The sequence below is a fragment of the Stegostoma tigrinum genome, chromosome 24, assembly GCF_030684315.1.
Source record: "Stegostoma tigrinum isolate sSteTig4 chromosome 24, sSteTig4.hap1, whole genome shotgun sequence".
NCBI classification, from domain to species: domain Eukaryota; kingdom Metazoa; phylum Chordata; class Chondrichthyes; order Orectolobiformes; family Stegostomatidae; genus Stegostoma; species Stegostoma tigrinum.
The window spans coordinates 3,058,327-3,075,162 of record NC_081377.1 but is presented as its reverse complement, the minus strand read 5'-3'; the positions used below and the strand labels follow the sequence as shown (position 1 = coordinate 3,075,162).

Here is a 16,836-nt window from a genome sequence, read left to right as displayed (position 1 = left end):
TCCCAGAGCAGCACAGGGAGCAAGTCACAGAGCAGCATGGGGAGTGAGTCCCGGAGCAGCACAGGGAGCGAATCCCAGACCAGCGAAGGGATTGAGGCCCAGAGCAGCACGGGGAATGAATCCTGGAGCAGCACGGGGAGTGTGTCCCAGAGCAGCACGGGGAGCAAGTTATGGAGCAGCACGGGGAATTAGATCCAGAGCAGTGCAGAGTGTGAGTCCCAGAGCAGCACGGGGAGTAAGTCACTGAGCAGCATGGGGAGTGAGTTCCAGAGCAGTGCAGGGACTGAGTCCCAGAGCAGCACAGGGAGTGAGTTCCGGAGCAGCATGGGGAATGAGTCGTGGAGCAGCACGGGGAATTACATCCAGAGCAGTGCAGAGTGAGTCCCAGAGCCGCACAGGGAGTAAGTCACAGAGCAGCACGGGGAGCGAGTCCCAGAGCAGCACAGGGAACAGGTCACAGAGCAGCACGGGGAGCAAGTCACAGTGCAGCACCGGGAGTGAGTTCCAGAGCAGTACAGGGACCGAGTCCCAGAGCAGCACAGGGAGTGAGTCTCAGAGCAGAATGGGGACCGAGTCCCAGAGCAGTGCAGGGAGTGAGTTCCAGGGCAGCGCAGGGAGTGAGTCCCAGAGCAGCACAGGGAGTGAGTCCCAGAGCAGCGCAGGGTGTGAGTCCCAGAGCAGCATCTGGAGCATGTCATGGAGCAGCATGGGGACCAAGTTCTGGAGCAACACAGGGAGCAAATCCCAGATCTGCGAATGGAGCGAGTCACAGTTCAGCACAGGGAGCCAGTCCCAGAGCAGCACTGGGAGTAAGTCACAGAGCAACACAGGCAGTGAGTTCCGGAGTAGCGCAGGGAGCAGGTCCCAGAGCAGCACAGGGATCGAGTTCCGGAGCAGCGCAGGGAGCAAATCCCAGAGCAGCGAAGGGAATGAGGCCCAGAGCAGCACAGGGAATGTATCCTGGAGCATCACGGGGAGTGTGTCCCAGAGCAGCACAGGGACCGAGTCTGAGAGCAGCGCAGGGAGCAAGTCCCAGAGCAGCACAGGGAGCAAGTTATGGAGCAGCACAGGGAATTAGATCCAGAGCAGTGCAGAGTGTGAGTCCCAGAGCAGCACAGAGAGTAAGTCACAGAGCAGCATGGGGAGTGAGTTCCAGAGCAGTGCAGGGAGTGAGTCCCAGAGCAGCGTAGGGCGTGAATTCCAGAGCAGTGCAGGGAGTGAGTCCCAGGGCAGCACAGGGAGTGAGTTCCAGATTAGCACAGGGAGCGAGTCTCAGAGCAGCGCAGAGAGTGAGTTTCAGAGCAGCACAGAGTGTGAGTCCCAAAGCAGCGCAGGCTGTGAGTCCCAGAGCAGCGCAGGCTGTGAGTCCCAGAGCAGCGCAGGGTGTGAGTCCCAGAGCAGCACGGGGAGTGAGTTCTAGAGCGGCACAGCGAGTGAGTCCCAGAGCAGCGCAGGGAGTGAGCTGCAGAGCAGAGCAGGCAGTGAGTCTTGGGGAAGGGCACAGACAGCGAGTCCTGGGCGTGGGGGCCCAGACCGGAACTTACCTTGGAGCAATTGAGTGCCAATACAGAATGGACTGGAGGCTTGAAGCAGAGCGGGGACAGCTGTTGAACTCGGGCCTGGCGCAGGCGGTCAGACCATTTGCAGATGCCCCCTGTTGAGCTGCTACAATGTAATATTTATTTTTTACCTGATGGTAATGTCAGTTCTTTAACAGTATCTTATTTCTAACTTATTTTTAAAACTCTGTAAAGTAATGTAAATTATTTTATCCATCTTTTGTATCCAAGATTTGTACCTAGGAACCTGTATCTGAGATTGCACCATTAAAGACAGGCATTGTAAAAGATTTTTACTGTACTTCTACAATGAAGTACAAATGACAATAAAGTGTATTCTAATTCATTCTAAAACTTGAAGACTAACGCATGTGCACCTGCTGAATGGCCAATTCTGAATCTCTGTATTAACTGAGCGTGTTTATCAACAGCACATCCAGGCACTATAACTCACTCAGATAGAGCAATAACTGCAGATACTGGAGTCAAAGATAACACAGTGTGGAGCTAGAGGAACATTGCAAGCCAAAGGCTGCTGAAGAAGGGTTCTGAAACGTCAATTTGCCTGCTACTCTGATGCTACCTGGGCTACAACAGGGACTAGCTGGTTCTCCAGAATTATAGGCATTTAGCACTGGGTGAAGATAAACTCTCAAAAGCAACTCTCTCAAGCTTCCTCCAGGTAATATATAAACTGTTTGTCTGAGCCACATCTCCAGCATTTACAAAGCCCCCTCAGGTATAGGGAATATTGTCAAATCATATTATTTGGGACTCTGAGCAAGATGTGTAGGAGCTGACTGTTAGTATAGTCAATGAAATAAGTCTTTGTAAGGTTCTCTGATGCAGTAGAGAGGGAGGGAGAGAGAGAGAGAGAGAGAGCCATGCAAAAGAATTTGGGCAGTGCAACTGGAGAGCGGGGAACTGGAGGCATTAACAGCCAGTATGGGTCAGGGTCGGAATGGGGTGAGGAAGATCACAAAGTTGGAATGGAAGAAAGTGATACCTGGACTAGAAAACCAGGCTCTGTTGGGAAGGGCAATGGTAAAAGTAACTCCATCAGTGAGGAGACAGGTGGTTCAAGAATCTGTGTGAGACCTGGGTCAGTGCGATAAAGGGTGGTTCAAATGTTTGTTAAGCCAGTTGTTTGAAGTTGAGATCTTTCCAAGTGGAAAATCCCTAAAGAGATATCAGTGTGAGATAGTCAGCCATTTCCTGCACATTCAATGATAATGGGAACTGCAGATGCTGGAGAATCCAAGATAACGAAATGTGAGGCTGGACGAACACAGCAGACCCAGCAGCATCTCAGGAGCACAAAAGCTGACGTTTCAGGCCTAGACCCTTCATCAGAGGGTCTAGGCCCGAAACGTCAACTTTTGTGCTCCTGAGATGCTGCCGGGCCTGCTGTGTTCGTCCAGCCTCACATTTCGTTATCCTGCACATTCAACATGTGAAGGTCTGAAATAAAAACAGGAAGTGCTGGAGAAACTCAGCAGGTCTGGCAGCACCTGTGGCGAGAGAAATAGATTGGAATGCCTATTCAGAACGGCAGTACTCTGTTTTAATTTCATATGCCCAACATCCTTTAGTCAAGATATGGGGTCGGCCCATGGCTATCTCAGGGAATATCTGGGCTGAATGGAGAATTTGGGATAGGGGTCACCTCAAAGCTGATTGCAGCCAAGTCAGGAGATGTCCCTGCCTCAGGGACCAGGATATTTCTAACTTCCATTGGCCGCACTGATTCAGTTGAAATCATCCCGCCTCCTGAATGATCAGCCAACTCAATCCTTAAACCAGATGTGAGTTTGAACTCGCCATCGACCGTCGGCACATGCAGCCAGGCTGAGAAAGCAAAGAAAGTTTGTGGACATTTTCTTCCCTTTTCTCTGTTTTGTTTTTGTTTTGTGTCGAATTGTTGTTGATATTGTTGCGGAATCCATGTGAATGTGAAGCGGGCTACATGCCTGCACGTCCGGGTGCTGTTATCATTCTGACCCGGGACCCTGGTGTCTGCATGTCCTGTCTGGGCGAGTCTGAGTGTAGTCACTGGGAGAGGGAGAGGGGGTCGCCACATTCCCCTGCAAAAGCCCAGATCATTGCCAGGAGCCCAGGGAAATTGAGACTGAATTGGTTCAGAGGGTGAAAGCGAGAGGCAGGTCTGTCTGTGTATGTTTTGAGGGGAGAGAGGTCCCAGACGCATACCTTAAACCCACTCCACTAAACCCACGGAATATTGAAGCCCGAGGCATTTCAGCTTGCATTTAAAGGTAACCGTTGAAACTTTGTATATTTTTGTTTCTGTAAACTTCCCCGTTGATCTGATTGTCGTTGTCTTTTGCAATGAAGTCGGTGTCTTTTTGGTTTTAACGCCGTTTTGAGTTTCGGCTTGCTCATTGTGGAAAGTGTTGTCAATCCAGTTTAGTGAGTGTCTACTGGCTACTTGTTCCTTTGTAAAAAGGGAACGGGCCCCCGGGTCTCTGCCAGGGAACTGCACTGAGAATGAGTGCCAGGACAACGGGATGCGATCACTGCTGGAGAACAGGGCGGGGGGAGAAAGTGGTCTGATCGTGACTGTACTTCCCCCAAAGTTCCTTCTTGCAGGAGAGTTTGAGGCTTTGGTGTGAATTGCATGCTCTGCTGCTGAATGAAGACATTTTATTTAAGAAAAGCTAACCGATCTACACTGATTTCCCTCAGAATGATTCCCACTAAGATTAGAGACAAGATTGAGGATATTTCTACAGCAACATTTGGAAGGATATTCACAAAGCACCCTAAATGTATGTGTCAATATCTACACATGACCCCAGGAGAGTGTGTCAATATTTACAAAGCACCCTGAAGAATGTATCAATATTTACACAGGGTGGCAGGAGTGTGTGGTAATATTTACACAGGACCCTTGGTGTTTATCAATATTAAAACAGGACCCTTTGAGTGTATCAAACATGTAGATAAGGCCCCAAGAGTATACTGATATTTGTATGAGATACCAGGCGTGTGTCAATATTTACACAGGACCCTTGTGTGTATCAATATTTATAACCAGACCCCAGGAGTGTGTTTCAGTATTTACACAAGACTCATATGGGTGAGTCAGTACTTGCACAAGACCCTGGATGTATGTCAATATTTACTCAGGGTCCTGGGTGTGGGTCAGCATTTAACTTTGATCCTATGAGTATGTGGATGTTTACACAGAGCATGTTTGAATATTTGGGCAACCTCATTGCTGTGTGTATGGAGCCACTTATAGCCCCGTTGAAGGTGGCAGATTTCCTTTAAGAATTGACAGTTGACATATGCTAGTTTATTATTTCAAATTTTATTGGATTGCAATTTCACTTTCTGGCATTCGAACCCATGTTCCCAGAGCACAGTTGCATGGGGTTTTGAATGACCAGTTCAGTGTCATTACCAGTGGTGGAAATATTTCTCAGTATCTAGCTTCTGAAGTCCCTTAGAACTTTTGTAAGTTTCAGTTAAATCATCTTTCACTTTCTACTACTCCAGTAAGTATCAGCTCAGCCTACAACTCTGCAAACAGGACAGTGCCCTTATCCCAGAAAGCAATCTTGTCAACCTTTGTCACAGTCCCTCTGGGCAGGTAGGACGTTTGTGAGGTAAACCTTCACACATTGATGGCCTCATCAATGCCCTGCTGAATTATTTTCTTGACTGTGAGACTCCAATCCCTCAGTAACAAAAGTTTACCTACCAGTTGGCTTCCTAATTATTTGCCGTACCCTATTTCCCATTTCATTGAATTCAATCTGCTATGTTCTGGCTCACTCAACCCATCTGCCCGTGTCTCTCTGTAATTTACTTGTATCCTCAGAACTGCTTAATTTTCTATGTATGTGTGTTTTGTCAGATACGTTGCACTTTAGCCCCTTATTTAAGTCATTAGTACAGATGAGAAGTAGTTGAAACCCAAATACATATCTTGACAGGATCTTGCTGGTTACCAACCTAAAGAAAATCTCCAATTTACAACAATCTGTTTTCTGTCATTTAACCAATCCTTAATCCATGCCAACATATTACCTCAAACTAAACATTCCAATTTTGAGGAATTACCTCTTGTCTGGCATCTTACTGAATTTGAAAATCCAAAAGCCACTGGTTCTCCTGGGTTCACTGTATAACAGAAAGATGTGAAAAACAGAAGCAGGAGCAGACCATATTGTCCTGTGAACTGACTCCACCGTTCAGTTCGATCATGGCTGATTTGATCACGGGCTCAGCTTCACTTTCCTGCCTGTTCTCAAAACTCGTTACTCCCTTGTAAATCAACAATCAATCTAACTCAACCATGACCATTAGCAGTGACCTTCTGAAAGAAGGAATTCCTCATTATCTGCACCTGAAATGAAGATCCCTTATTCTAAAGCATGTTTTTCCTGGTTTTGGATGCCACAAGGGGGAAACAGCATTCCAGTATCCATCCTGTCAAGTTCCCTCAGAATCTTCTAAGTTTCCATAAGTTACCCTCTCTTTCTACTGAACTCCAATGGGTTTTGGCCCAAACTTTCCTCATAAGAGACTCTATTCACCACAGGAATCTTCTCAGTGAACCTTCTCAAAGCTGCATCATTAAATAAGGCGATCAAAACCATATGCCACAGTCAGGGTGTGGCCTAACCAGCACCTTGTACAGTTATAGTAAGACAATTGTCTTCAATGCACCAAAAATCAATATTTGCACATTTTTTATTGTGCTGGCATTGTCACATTTTGTGATTCATGTACAACGACACTCAGATCCCTCTGTAATGCAACAGTCTGGAGGATCTCCATTTAAGTAATCTTCTGCGCTTCTGAACTTCCTGCCAAAGTAGATAACCAGACATTTTATCTCATGATCTATTTAACATTCCTATCCACTCACTTCACCAAGCTAATATCTCTTTGCCGAATCATTGTGACCACCTTCCTATTTGCTTTCCTACCTGTCTTTGTATTGACAGCAAAATTGGTTACAATATAGTTGGCTCCTTCTCCAAATGATGAACATAAGTTGTAACTATCTTGTGATGGTAGGGGACGAGGACATGGGAGAGTTTAGGCCCTAAAATTGTTGAGTCTGGAGGGCAGCAGGGTCCCCAAGTGGAAAATGAGGCATTGTTCTTCCAGCTTGTGCTGAGCTTCACTGGGACACAGCAGCAAGCCGGAGACAGAGATGTTGGTCAGGGAACAGAGTGGTGTGTTAAAGTGGCAGGCAACAGGTGGTTCAGGGTCTTTTTTGCAGGCAGAATGTAGAAGTCCTGCAAAGTGGTCACTCAGGCTACACTTTATGAAGGGGACCCTGTAGCCCTCTGGACTCAATGTCAAGTTCAATAATTTTAGGGCCTAAACTCTCCCATGTCCCAGTCCCCTACCCTACAGACCAGGTCTTGTTACCTCATAGCCTGCTGTTACTCATGACCTATTGTTAGTCACGAACCGTCCCCATTAACAACTATTCTCCCTCCCAGCCAGATAGTTATCAACTCCTTTGTTTACCTCTCTTTGGGTTCCATCTGCTCTTATACTCCCTACCCCACCCACTTCCCTAATATCTTCATATAAACTGATGTTTTCCTGCTACCAGTATGGGCAGGATGCTGGCTCAGTTTCTAGCTCTACTGCTTCACAGTGCCAGAGACCCAGGTTCAATTCCACTCTCGGGTGACTGTCTGTGTTGAGTTTGCATGTTCTCCCCGTGTCTGTGTGGGTTTCCTTCAAGTGCTCTGGTTTCCTCCCACAGTCCAAAGATGTGCAGGCGTATTGGTCATGCTAAATTGCCCGTAGTGTTTAGGGATTTGTAGATTAAATGGGTTCAGGTGGGCACTGCGAAGGTCAGTGTGGACTTGTTGGGCCAAAGGGCCTGTTTCCACTCTGTAGGGATTCTATGATCAGCTCTGAGGAAGGGTCACCAGACCTGAAACATTAATTCTGACATTTTTCTTCACACATGCTGCGAGACCTGCTGAGCATTTCCAGCAACTTCTGTTTTTGCTCCTGATTTACAGCAACCACAGTTCTTTCAGTTTTTATTTTGCTGGGTGTGGAAGGTTTGAGTTATAAAGAAAGGCTGGATAGGCAGGGACGTTTTTCACTGGAGCGTCGGAGGTTGAGAGGTGACCTGATTGAAGTTTATAAAATAGTGAGAGATACAGATAGATAGAGTTGATGGTGGTTGTCTTTTCCTAGGTTGGAGAATTTCAAGACTCGGGTCAGGGGGTCACATTTTTAAGGTGAGAGGAAAGTGTTTTTAAAAAGACATAAGGTGCAAATTTTGTACACAGAGGGTGGTTCAAGTGTTGAATGAACTTCCTGATGATGTCGTGGATGTGGGTGCAATTACAACATTGAAAAACCTTTTGGATGAATATATGAACAGGAAAGGTTCAAAGAGATATGGGCCAGGGACAGGCACGTGGGACGAGTTTAGTTTGGGACAATGTTTCACTCTATAATGAAATCTATGACTCTATAATGAAATGTCTGAAGGTGATTCATGGGAGTTTTAAAAGACAAACATGATGCTGAAGAGGTGTTGCGGCAAATAATGAAAACGTTGGTTAAAGAGTCAGTTTTTGAGAAGTGTCTTAAAGAGGAAAAGTGAGGTGGAGAGGTGAGAGGTATAGGAAGAAAATTCCAGAGCCTGAGGTCTCAACAAACAGAAGGCACAGCAACCCATAGTGGAGCATCTAAAATTGGGGCAGTTTAAGAGGTGAGAATTAGAGGAGAGCAGCTGAGGGTAATAGTGCTGCAGGAGATTGCAAAGACAGGGAGAGGCCTGAACTAAGGAGGAGAATGTACATGAAAAGATATTGACTGATTGGGAGCAAATGGATGAGCTTAGGTTTATGGAGGGTAGAACATGGCAGGTCAGCCAGGTGTGTATTGGAATAGTTGAGCCAAGATGTAACAAAGGTGATGAACTGAGGAAAGGGCCAAATGGATAATGGGATGGATGGGAAAGTAGGGGATTCCTTGTGACAGCTCACATGTAGGTCAGGAGCTCATCTCAGGGCATGGAAACTGTGAAAGCCTGGTTTGATCTTAGCCTGTTGCCAGGGTGCGGGCGGATATTGATAGGAGGGGAAAGCATTTTGGAGTGGGGGCTGAAAATATTCTTCCCAGTATTTAATTGGAAGAAATCTCTACTCATTCAGCACTAGATGTCAGGTCAATAACAGATAATTTAGCAACGGTGCAGAAACTGAGGCAGGGAGAGAGGTGTTCTGATAGACCTGGGTCCTGGTAGTGTATGTATGAAAATGAATACTTTGCCTCTCGATTATGTCACCAAGTGATGTTAAATCGTCATATATGTACGGCACAGGGGAGGCCATTCAACCATCAGATAGGGACAGCACAGGGGAGACCATTCAACCATCAGATAGGGACAGCACAGGGGAGACCATTCAACCATCAAATAGGGATAGCACAGGGAGGCCATTGAACCATCAGATTGGTAGAAGCACAGGGGATGCCATTTGGCCGTTGGATATGTACAGTACAACTGGAGGCCATTTAACCATCAAATAGGTACAGCACCTTTGAGTCCATACCAGCACATTGTAAGATCAGGTCACCTGTTCCAACTCCACTGGAGTTGCCGAATAATTGCAAATGCCTTGTCCTCAGGGTTTTTCTGAATCCATTTTGAAAGGAACAATTGTATCCCAGACCCCCATCACTTCCTACACTATAAAATGTTTTCCCACTGCTGATTCAATTGTCTATCAGCTTAGGTCTGCTCCTTGCCCCCTGCCCCAATGGAAACAATCAAACACTTTACTGAAATCCATATACACCACATCAACCACTTTACCCTCATCCACCTGTTTAGTCACCTTCTCAAAGAATTCAATAAGGTTTGTGAGGCACGACCTACTCTTCACAAAACTGTGCTGACTATCCCTAATCGAATTATTCCTTTCTAAATCCTATCTCTTATAATCCTTTTCAACACTTTACCCACAACTGAAGTGAAGGTCACTGGTCTATAATTACCAGGATTGTCCCGCCTCCCCTTCTTGAACAAGGGGACAACATTTGCTATCCTTATCGTTTTGACACGATATAGGTTTGAATATCAAACCTCACCCAAACCTTTCTTCCTGACAGAGAGTGACTCCACCTGCTCCAATCTATTTCTCATTACTCAAGTCTCGTTTCCCAGGACCATTCTTTCTGTGCCTCCTCTCCAAAGCCTCCACATGCTTTTTAAAGTGCAGTACCTCACATCAAATGCTGTATTCCCAATGAGGCAGAACCCACGTTTTGGTAAAGGTTTGCCATAACTGACCTTTAATGTCACACTGCCTGTCCTTGTTCCTCATACCAAAATGAAACCTTCACATTTCTCTCCATTAAATTTCATTGGTCGTTTTCCAGCTCAATCCACCAGCCTATGTCCTCTTGAAGTCTCACAGTATCCTCCTTGTAGATCACAATACTTCCCAGTTGTGAGTTATCCAGTCAAATCTGCGTGGCAACATCTGTAAGAATCATAGAAGCCCTCCATTGTTGAAGCAGGTCATTCTGGCATTGAATCCACACTAGCCCTCCAAAGAGCATCCTACCCAGAACCCCGCCCCTATCTCTGTGTAACCCTTGCATTCCCCCTAACTTACTCATCCCTCGACAAATATGGTGAACTTGTGGGAAGAAATAGGAGCAGCAGGAGGAAACCCACAGAGACACAGGGAGAGTGTACAAACTCCACACAGACGGTGACATGAGGGTAGAATTGATCCCCGGTGCTGTGAGACAGCAGTGCTAACCACTGAACCATCGTAATATTGATTTTAAAAAAAGCAGTGTATTTAACACTGACTCCTGGGCAATGCCACTGTGTGGCTTCATCTAGTTCACTAACCATCAAACTCTGTTTCTTGTCAATCTACTGACCTCATATCTCCCTTGGGGGCTGATCTAGAATCTCAGGAATTCTGGAAGGTCTCCTCCAATCCATCCACAGCCTCAATAGCTAAGGCTTTGAAAGTAATGAGATGCAGGTGGTTTAAAAGGGAGAAGGAGATGATGGGATAATGTTTCCCCTTTTCTCTGAAGTGTCTCAAACAAGCTTGTGTTTCATGCGGAGTTTTAAACCTTAGCGATATTGGAATTTTAAGTAATTAACGCAAAACGAGCTTTTGAGTTGGTTTCAGGGGAGGCAATGTCCAGTGGTGTTATTGCCAGACAATTAGACCAGGAACACAGGTAATATTCTGGGTTCGAATCCCACCATGGCAGATAGTAGAGAGAGATAATGGGAACTGCAGATAATAGTATCAGAGATAATGGGAACTGCAGATTCAGAGATAATGGGAACTGCAGATTCAGAGCCGTCTTCCCCGGACTGACCTATCCCCTCCCTACCTCCCCACCTACACCCTCTCCACCTATCTTCTTTACTCTCCATCTTCGGTCCGCCTCCCCCTCTCTCCCTATTTATTCCAGTTCCCTCCCCCCATCCCCCTCTCTGATGAAGGGTCTAGGCCCGAAACGTCAGCTTTTGTGCTCCTGAGATGCTGCTTGGCCTGCTGTGTTCATCCAGCCTCACATTTTATTATCTTGGAATCTCCAGCATCTGCAGTTCCCATTATCTCTGCCATCCTTGCCTGGTCTGGCAGACATGTGACTCCAGACCCACAGCAATGTAGTTAGCGCTCAATTGCCCTCTGGGTAATTAGGGATGGACAATGCTGGTTCAGCCAGCAGTGCCTACATCCCACGAATGATTTTATTTAAAAATCAGAAGAAAATACCATTCAACCATCAGATAGGGACAGCACAGGGGAGACCATTCAACCATCAAATAGGGATAGCACAGGGAGGCCATTGAACCATCAGATTGGTAGAAGCACAGGGGATGCCATTTGGCCGTTGGATATGTACAGTACAACTGGAGGCCATTTAACCATCAAATAGGTACAGCACCTTTGAGTCCATACCAGCACATTGTAAGATCAGGTCACCTGTTCCAACTCCACTGGAGTTGCCGAATAATTGCAAATGCCTTGTCCTCAGGGTTTTTCTGAATCCATTTTGAAAGGAACAATTGTATCCCAGACCCCCATCACTTCCTACACTATAAAATGTTTTCCCACTGCTGATTCAATTGTCTATCAGCTTAGGTCTGCTCCTTGCCCCCTGCCCCAATGGAAACAATCAAACACTTTACTGAAATCCATATACACCACATCAACCACTTTACCCTCATCCACCTGTTTAGTCACCTTCTCAAAGAATTCAATAAGGTTTGTGAGGCACGACCTACTCTTCACAAAACTGTGCTGACTATCCCTAATCGAATTATTCCTTTCTAAATCCTATCTCTTATAATCCTTTTCAACACTTTACCCACAACTGAAGTGAAGGTCACTGGTCTATAATTACCAGGATTGTCCCGCCTCCCCTTCTTGAACAAGGGGACAACATTTGCTATCCTTATCGTTTTGACACGATATAGGTTTGAATATCAAACCTCACCCAAACCTTTCTTCCTGACAGAGAGTGACTCCACCTGCTCCAATCTATTTCTCATTACTCAAGTCTCGTTTCCCAGGACCATTCTTTCTGTGCCTCCTCTCCAAAGCCTCCACATGCTTTTTAAAGTGCAGTACCTCAAATCAAATGCTGTATTCCCAATGAGGCAGAACCCACGTTTTGGTAAAGGTTTGCCATAACTGACCTTTAATGTCACACTGCCTGTCCTTGTTCCTCATACCAAAATGAAACCTTCACATTTCTCTCCATTAAATTTCATTGGTCGTTTTCCAGCTCAATCCACCAGCCTATGTCCTCTTGAAGTCTCACAGTATCCTCCTTGTAGATCACAATACTTCCCAGTTGTGAGTTATCCAGTCAAATCTGCGTGGCAACATCTGTAAGAATCATAGAAGCCCTCCATTGTTGAAGCAGGTCATTCTGGCATTGAATCCACACTAGCCCTCCAAAGAGCATCCTACCCAGAACCCCGCCCCTATCTCTGTGTAACCCTTGCATTCCCCCTAACTTACTCATCCCTCGACAAATATGGTGAACTTGTGGGAAGAAATAGGAGCAGCAGGAGGAAACCCACAGAGACACAGGGAGAGTGTACAAACTCCACACAGACGGTGACATGAGGGTAGAATTGATCCCCGGTGCTGTGAGACAGCAGTGCTAACCACTGAACCATCGTAATATTGATTTTAAAAAAAGCAGTGTATTTAACACTGACTCCTGGGCAATGCCACTGTGTGGCTTCATCTAGTTCACTAACCATCAAACTCTGTTTCTTGTCAATCTACTGACCTCATATCTCCCTTGGGGGCTGATCTAGAATCTCAGGAATTCTGGAAGGTCTCCTCCAATCCATCCACAGCCTCAATAGCTAAGGCTTTGAAAGTAATGAGATGCAGGTGGTTTAAAAGGGAGAAGGAGATGATGGGATAATGTTTCCCCTTTTCTCTGAAGTGTCTCAAACAAGCTTGTGTTTCATGCGGAGTTTTAAACCTTAGCGATATTGGAATTTTAAGTAATTAACGCAAAACGAGCTTTTGAGTTGGTTTCAGGGGAGGCAATGTCCAGTGGTGTTATTGCCAGACAATTAGACCAGGAACACAGGTAATATTCTGGGTTCGAATCCCACCATGGCAGATAGTAGAGAGAGATAATGGGAACTGCAGATAATAGTATCAGAGATAATGGGAACTGCAGATTCAGAGATAATGGGAACTGCAGATTCAGAGCCGTCTTCCCCGGACTGACCTATCCCCTCCCTACCTCCCCACCTACACCCTCTCCACCTATCTTCTTTACTCTCCATCTTCGGTCCGCCTCCCCCTCTCTCCCTATTTATTCCAGTTCCCTCCCCCCATCCCCCTCTCTGATGAAGGGTCTAGGCCCGAAACGTCAGCTTTTGTGCTCCTGAGATGCTGCTTGGCCTGCTGTGTTCATCCAGCCTCACATTTTATTATCTTGGAATCTCCAGCATCTGCAGTTCCCATTATCTCTGCCATCCTTGCCTGGTCTGGCAGACATGTGACTCCAGACCCACAGCAATGTAGTTAGCGCTCAATTGCCCTCTGGGTAATTAGGGATGGACAATGCTGGTTCAGCCAGCAGTGCCTACATCCCACGAATGATTTTATTTAAAAATCAGAAGAAAATATCATGTATGTTCAAATAATACCCTGAAATGTAAACGTTCCAGAACACCACCTCACACATACACAGACATGGACTCAGTCATTCCCATTCACACACAGACTCACACAGACGTGCACTGACTTTCATATTCAGAAACACACACACTCACTCACAGGCACATTCACACATATCCTTGCATACACAGTCATACACAGATATAGTCACACACAGTCTCACGAGCACCTAAATATTCATGTGTGCACTTCTGTAGACACATTCACACCCATTCACATTCACGCACAGTAACGTTGGATTCCAGAGCTATGAGCAGAAATATAGGATGTAAATTGCTTGTCTGAATGTTTTAGTCCTTTAACAAGTATGTTGCAGGACTAGATAGGTTTGCTCCTGCAGTTATATGGAAAAAATGGAAGTTGGAAATCTTGGAATTTCCTGTCAAGTTTATGACTTAGAGACTGAGCTTCTGGAGAAAATTAATGAATCTCTCTCACACTGCCAGGATTGGGTCAGAAATCACACAACACCAGGTTATGGTCCAACAGGTAACACTCCGAAAACTTGTGTTTTCAAATAAACCTGTTGGACTATAACCTGGTGTCGTGCGTTTCCGACCTTATCTACCCTAGTCCAACATCGGTACCTCCACATCACTGCCAGGATTGATGGGTGTCCCTGCAGGATTTGGTTCTTCTGGCTGGAGGACCCCTCTTGATATGCTGGGGAGTAGAGTGACAGTTTCCCCCACCCACCCACCCCTTTCTTGTGGGAATGAGATTTCTTATTTCAAGTCAGTGTCAGGCACATCATGAACACTGCTCTTGTCCAGCCAGACTGACTTAAAGTTTGAAGATGTTGTCACACATTGATAAAGGGTTGATGGCCATTCACACCTACGAATGAATGACTGGTTTCAGTAATTTTCTTTTGTTTAGTACTGAGCTCTGAGTTAGTGGCTCTGCAAACTCACTCATTTTGAGGCTTTGATATGTCCATCAACATAAGATGGAAAATCCACAGATGGGTTTTGTCTTGATATGTCCATTCAAAGGGGCACCCAACACATGATCAATCAGTTAGGAACATCTTGAAGTATTGAGATAATTTGTTGTTCAGAATTCACATTACCCTGAAAAGCTGTATTGGCAGCCACCTAATATCCATTTTAAAGGAGGCATTAGTTCCAGAAATTTCTACGCAGGCGACAGCGCAGGTTGACAGTTATGACGATGGACTTAGGGATTTGGCACCTCCTATTCTCATTGATGTTTCCACTCACATTTCTTTATTGGTTCTGATTTCTTTGAGTTTTTCATTCTCATTGAGCCTTGATTCTCCATGATTTCTGGGATGTTTCTACCTGTTTGTTGAAGACAAATACTAAGCCAGAATTTCAGATATTGGCAGGACATTGTGTATGATAGTGATGTAAAAATCATGGTCTGGGAGGTTTTCCCTTTGGAAGCCAGTGCCTCTGGGATAGGATTCCATTTTTAAAATGAGTGTGGGGAATGGGAAATGCATTCACTTTTGATTAAAAAGCTCATGAAACCCCTTTGTTATTGGCTTTGGGGGACTGGGATGAAACAATAGAGCCTGATGTACATTAGTCCCCAGATGTCGGGTTTATTGCCAGAAATCAGCCAGTTTATTTTTGTTTGTTGAAAACAATCACTTCATTGGATAGAATCATAGAAGCCCTACAGTGCAGAAGCAGGTCATTCAACACATTGAGTTCACACCGACCCTTCAAAGAGCATCCCACCCAAACCCATACCCCCCCCACCCGAGAATTCCCGTGGCTAACTCACCTAGCCTGCACATCCCTGGACAATTTAGCATGGCCAATCCACCTCACTTGCATATCTTCGGGCTGTGGGAGGAAAGCCACACAGACACGGGGAGAATGTGCAAACTCCACACAGACAGTCGCCCAAGAACAGAATTGAATCTGGTTCCCTGTGAGGCAGCAGTGCTAACCACTGAACCACTGTGCCCCTCCAAAAAATTGTGTCAAGTACAGTGCAGCCTATAGTTTGTCTTAATGGACACTATTGTTTCTATCAGTGATATGGTCTGATTGAGGAGCTGTCCTTGGCCAGGCACAGCAGGTCCACCGATTGTGGTTACTTTTGCTGCTGATGCCAGTCAACCAGCTCTCACCTTCTGGAGATGGTTGGCGCCAGTGCTTGGGCACCAAGCCTACCTCCAGTGCCGTTAGAGCACAGGAGTGGAACCCTGACTTAAGAAATAATTGGGCTGTTTGGTTCCTGACTCCACACTGAAAATCTGTCACTGAGTAATGTTTAATGTTTCTTCACTCATTATAATTCCCTAGTCTCTGCTTCTGAAGCTCCCACATTCACTTTCACTAAATTCCTCCTATTTATGTATCTATTATAAAAGTTGAAATCTGATTTTATATTTCTTGTACTTTGTTCTGTTTTCTATTTTCTTATCAATTTCTTGCTGCTCCTTTGAAGAATTTAAAATCACCTCAGTCTTCATGTTTACCATTCCGTGTGATAGCATTATAAGGTCCTCATTCGATCTGAGGTTTATGGAATTTTTATAACCCCTGGGAATGTACATTTGCACCAAATTATATTGTAATCTTTAAAATGCTGGTTACTGGTTGTCTGCTGTCAAAACTCTTTGTGTATTTTCCTATTCTACCTGAGCCAACCTGCCCCTCTTAGTTCTGTAGCTTTGCTGGCTTAGATGTGAGATTCAGACAAGAACATGAATTCGGAGCAAAAGGAGGGTGTTCCTCGAGCCTGGTCCACCCTTCAAGAAGATCAGGACTGAGTTATTTATGTTTCAAATTCTACTTTCCTGAAACTTTAGATTCTTGTCAGGAATCAATCTGCCTCTCCCTTAAAATTATTAATGTTCCCACCTTCGCTGCCTCCTGAGGCAGTGAGATCCAAAGTTGTACACCCTCTGAGAGAAAATAAATTCCTTCATCTCTGTCCTAGAAGGGAACCACTATTTTAAACGGTGTCCTCTCGTATGAACTGACCAACAAGAGGAAATGTCATTTCCACGTCACTCTGTAAAGACCAAACAGGATCTAATATACTTTAATCAAATCACCCCACACTATTCTAACCCCCGG

At 45.5% G+C, this 16,836-nt stretch overlaps 1 protein-coding gene across 3 annotated transcripts in view; it reads left to right on the top strand.

Moving 5' to 3' along the window:
• The first annotated feature begins 3,316 nt into the window (after positions 1 to 3,316).
• col16a1 (collagen, type XVI, alpha 1) overlaps positions 3,317 to 16,836 on the top strand; it is a 321,764-nt gene continuing 308,244 nt past the window's right edge. The window contains exon 1 of one of the 3 annotated variants that reach the window (XM_059654248.1): positions 3,317 to 3,424. The gene's annotated coding sequence lies outside the window, so the exon portion shown is untranslated. Of the gene's footprint in view, positions 3,425 to 3,495; positions 3,833 to 16,836 lie in introns of those variants that run through there. The other 2 variants (XM_048557999.2, XM_048557998.2) reach the window with 2 other exon arrangements.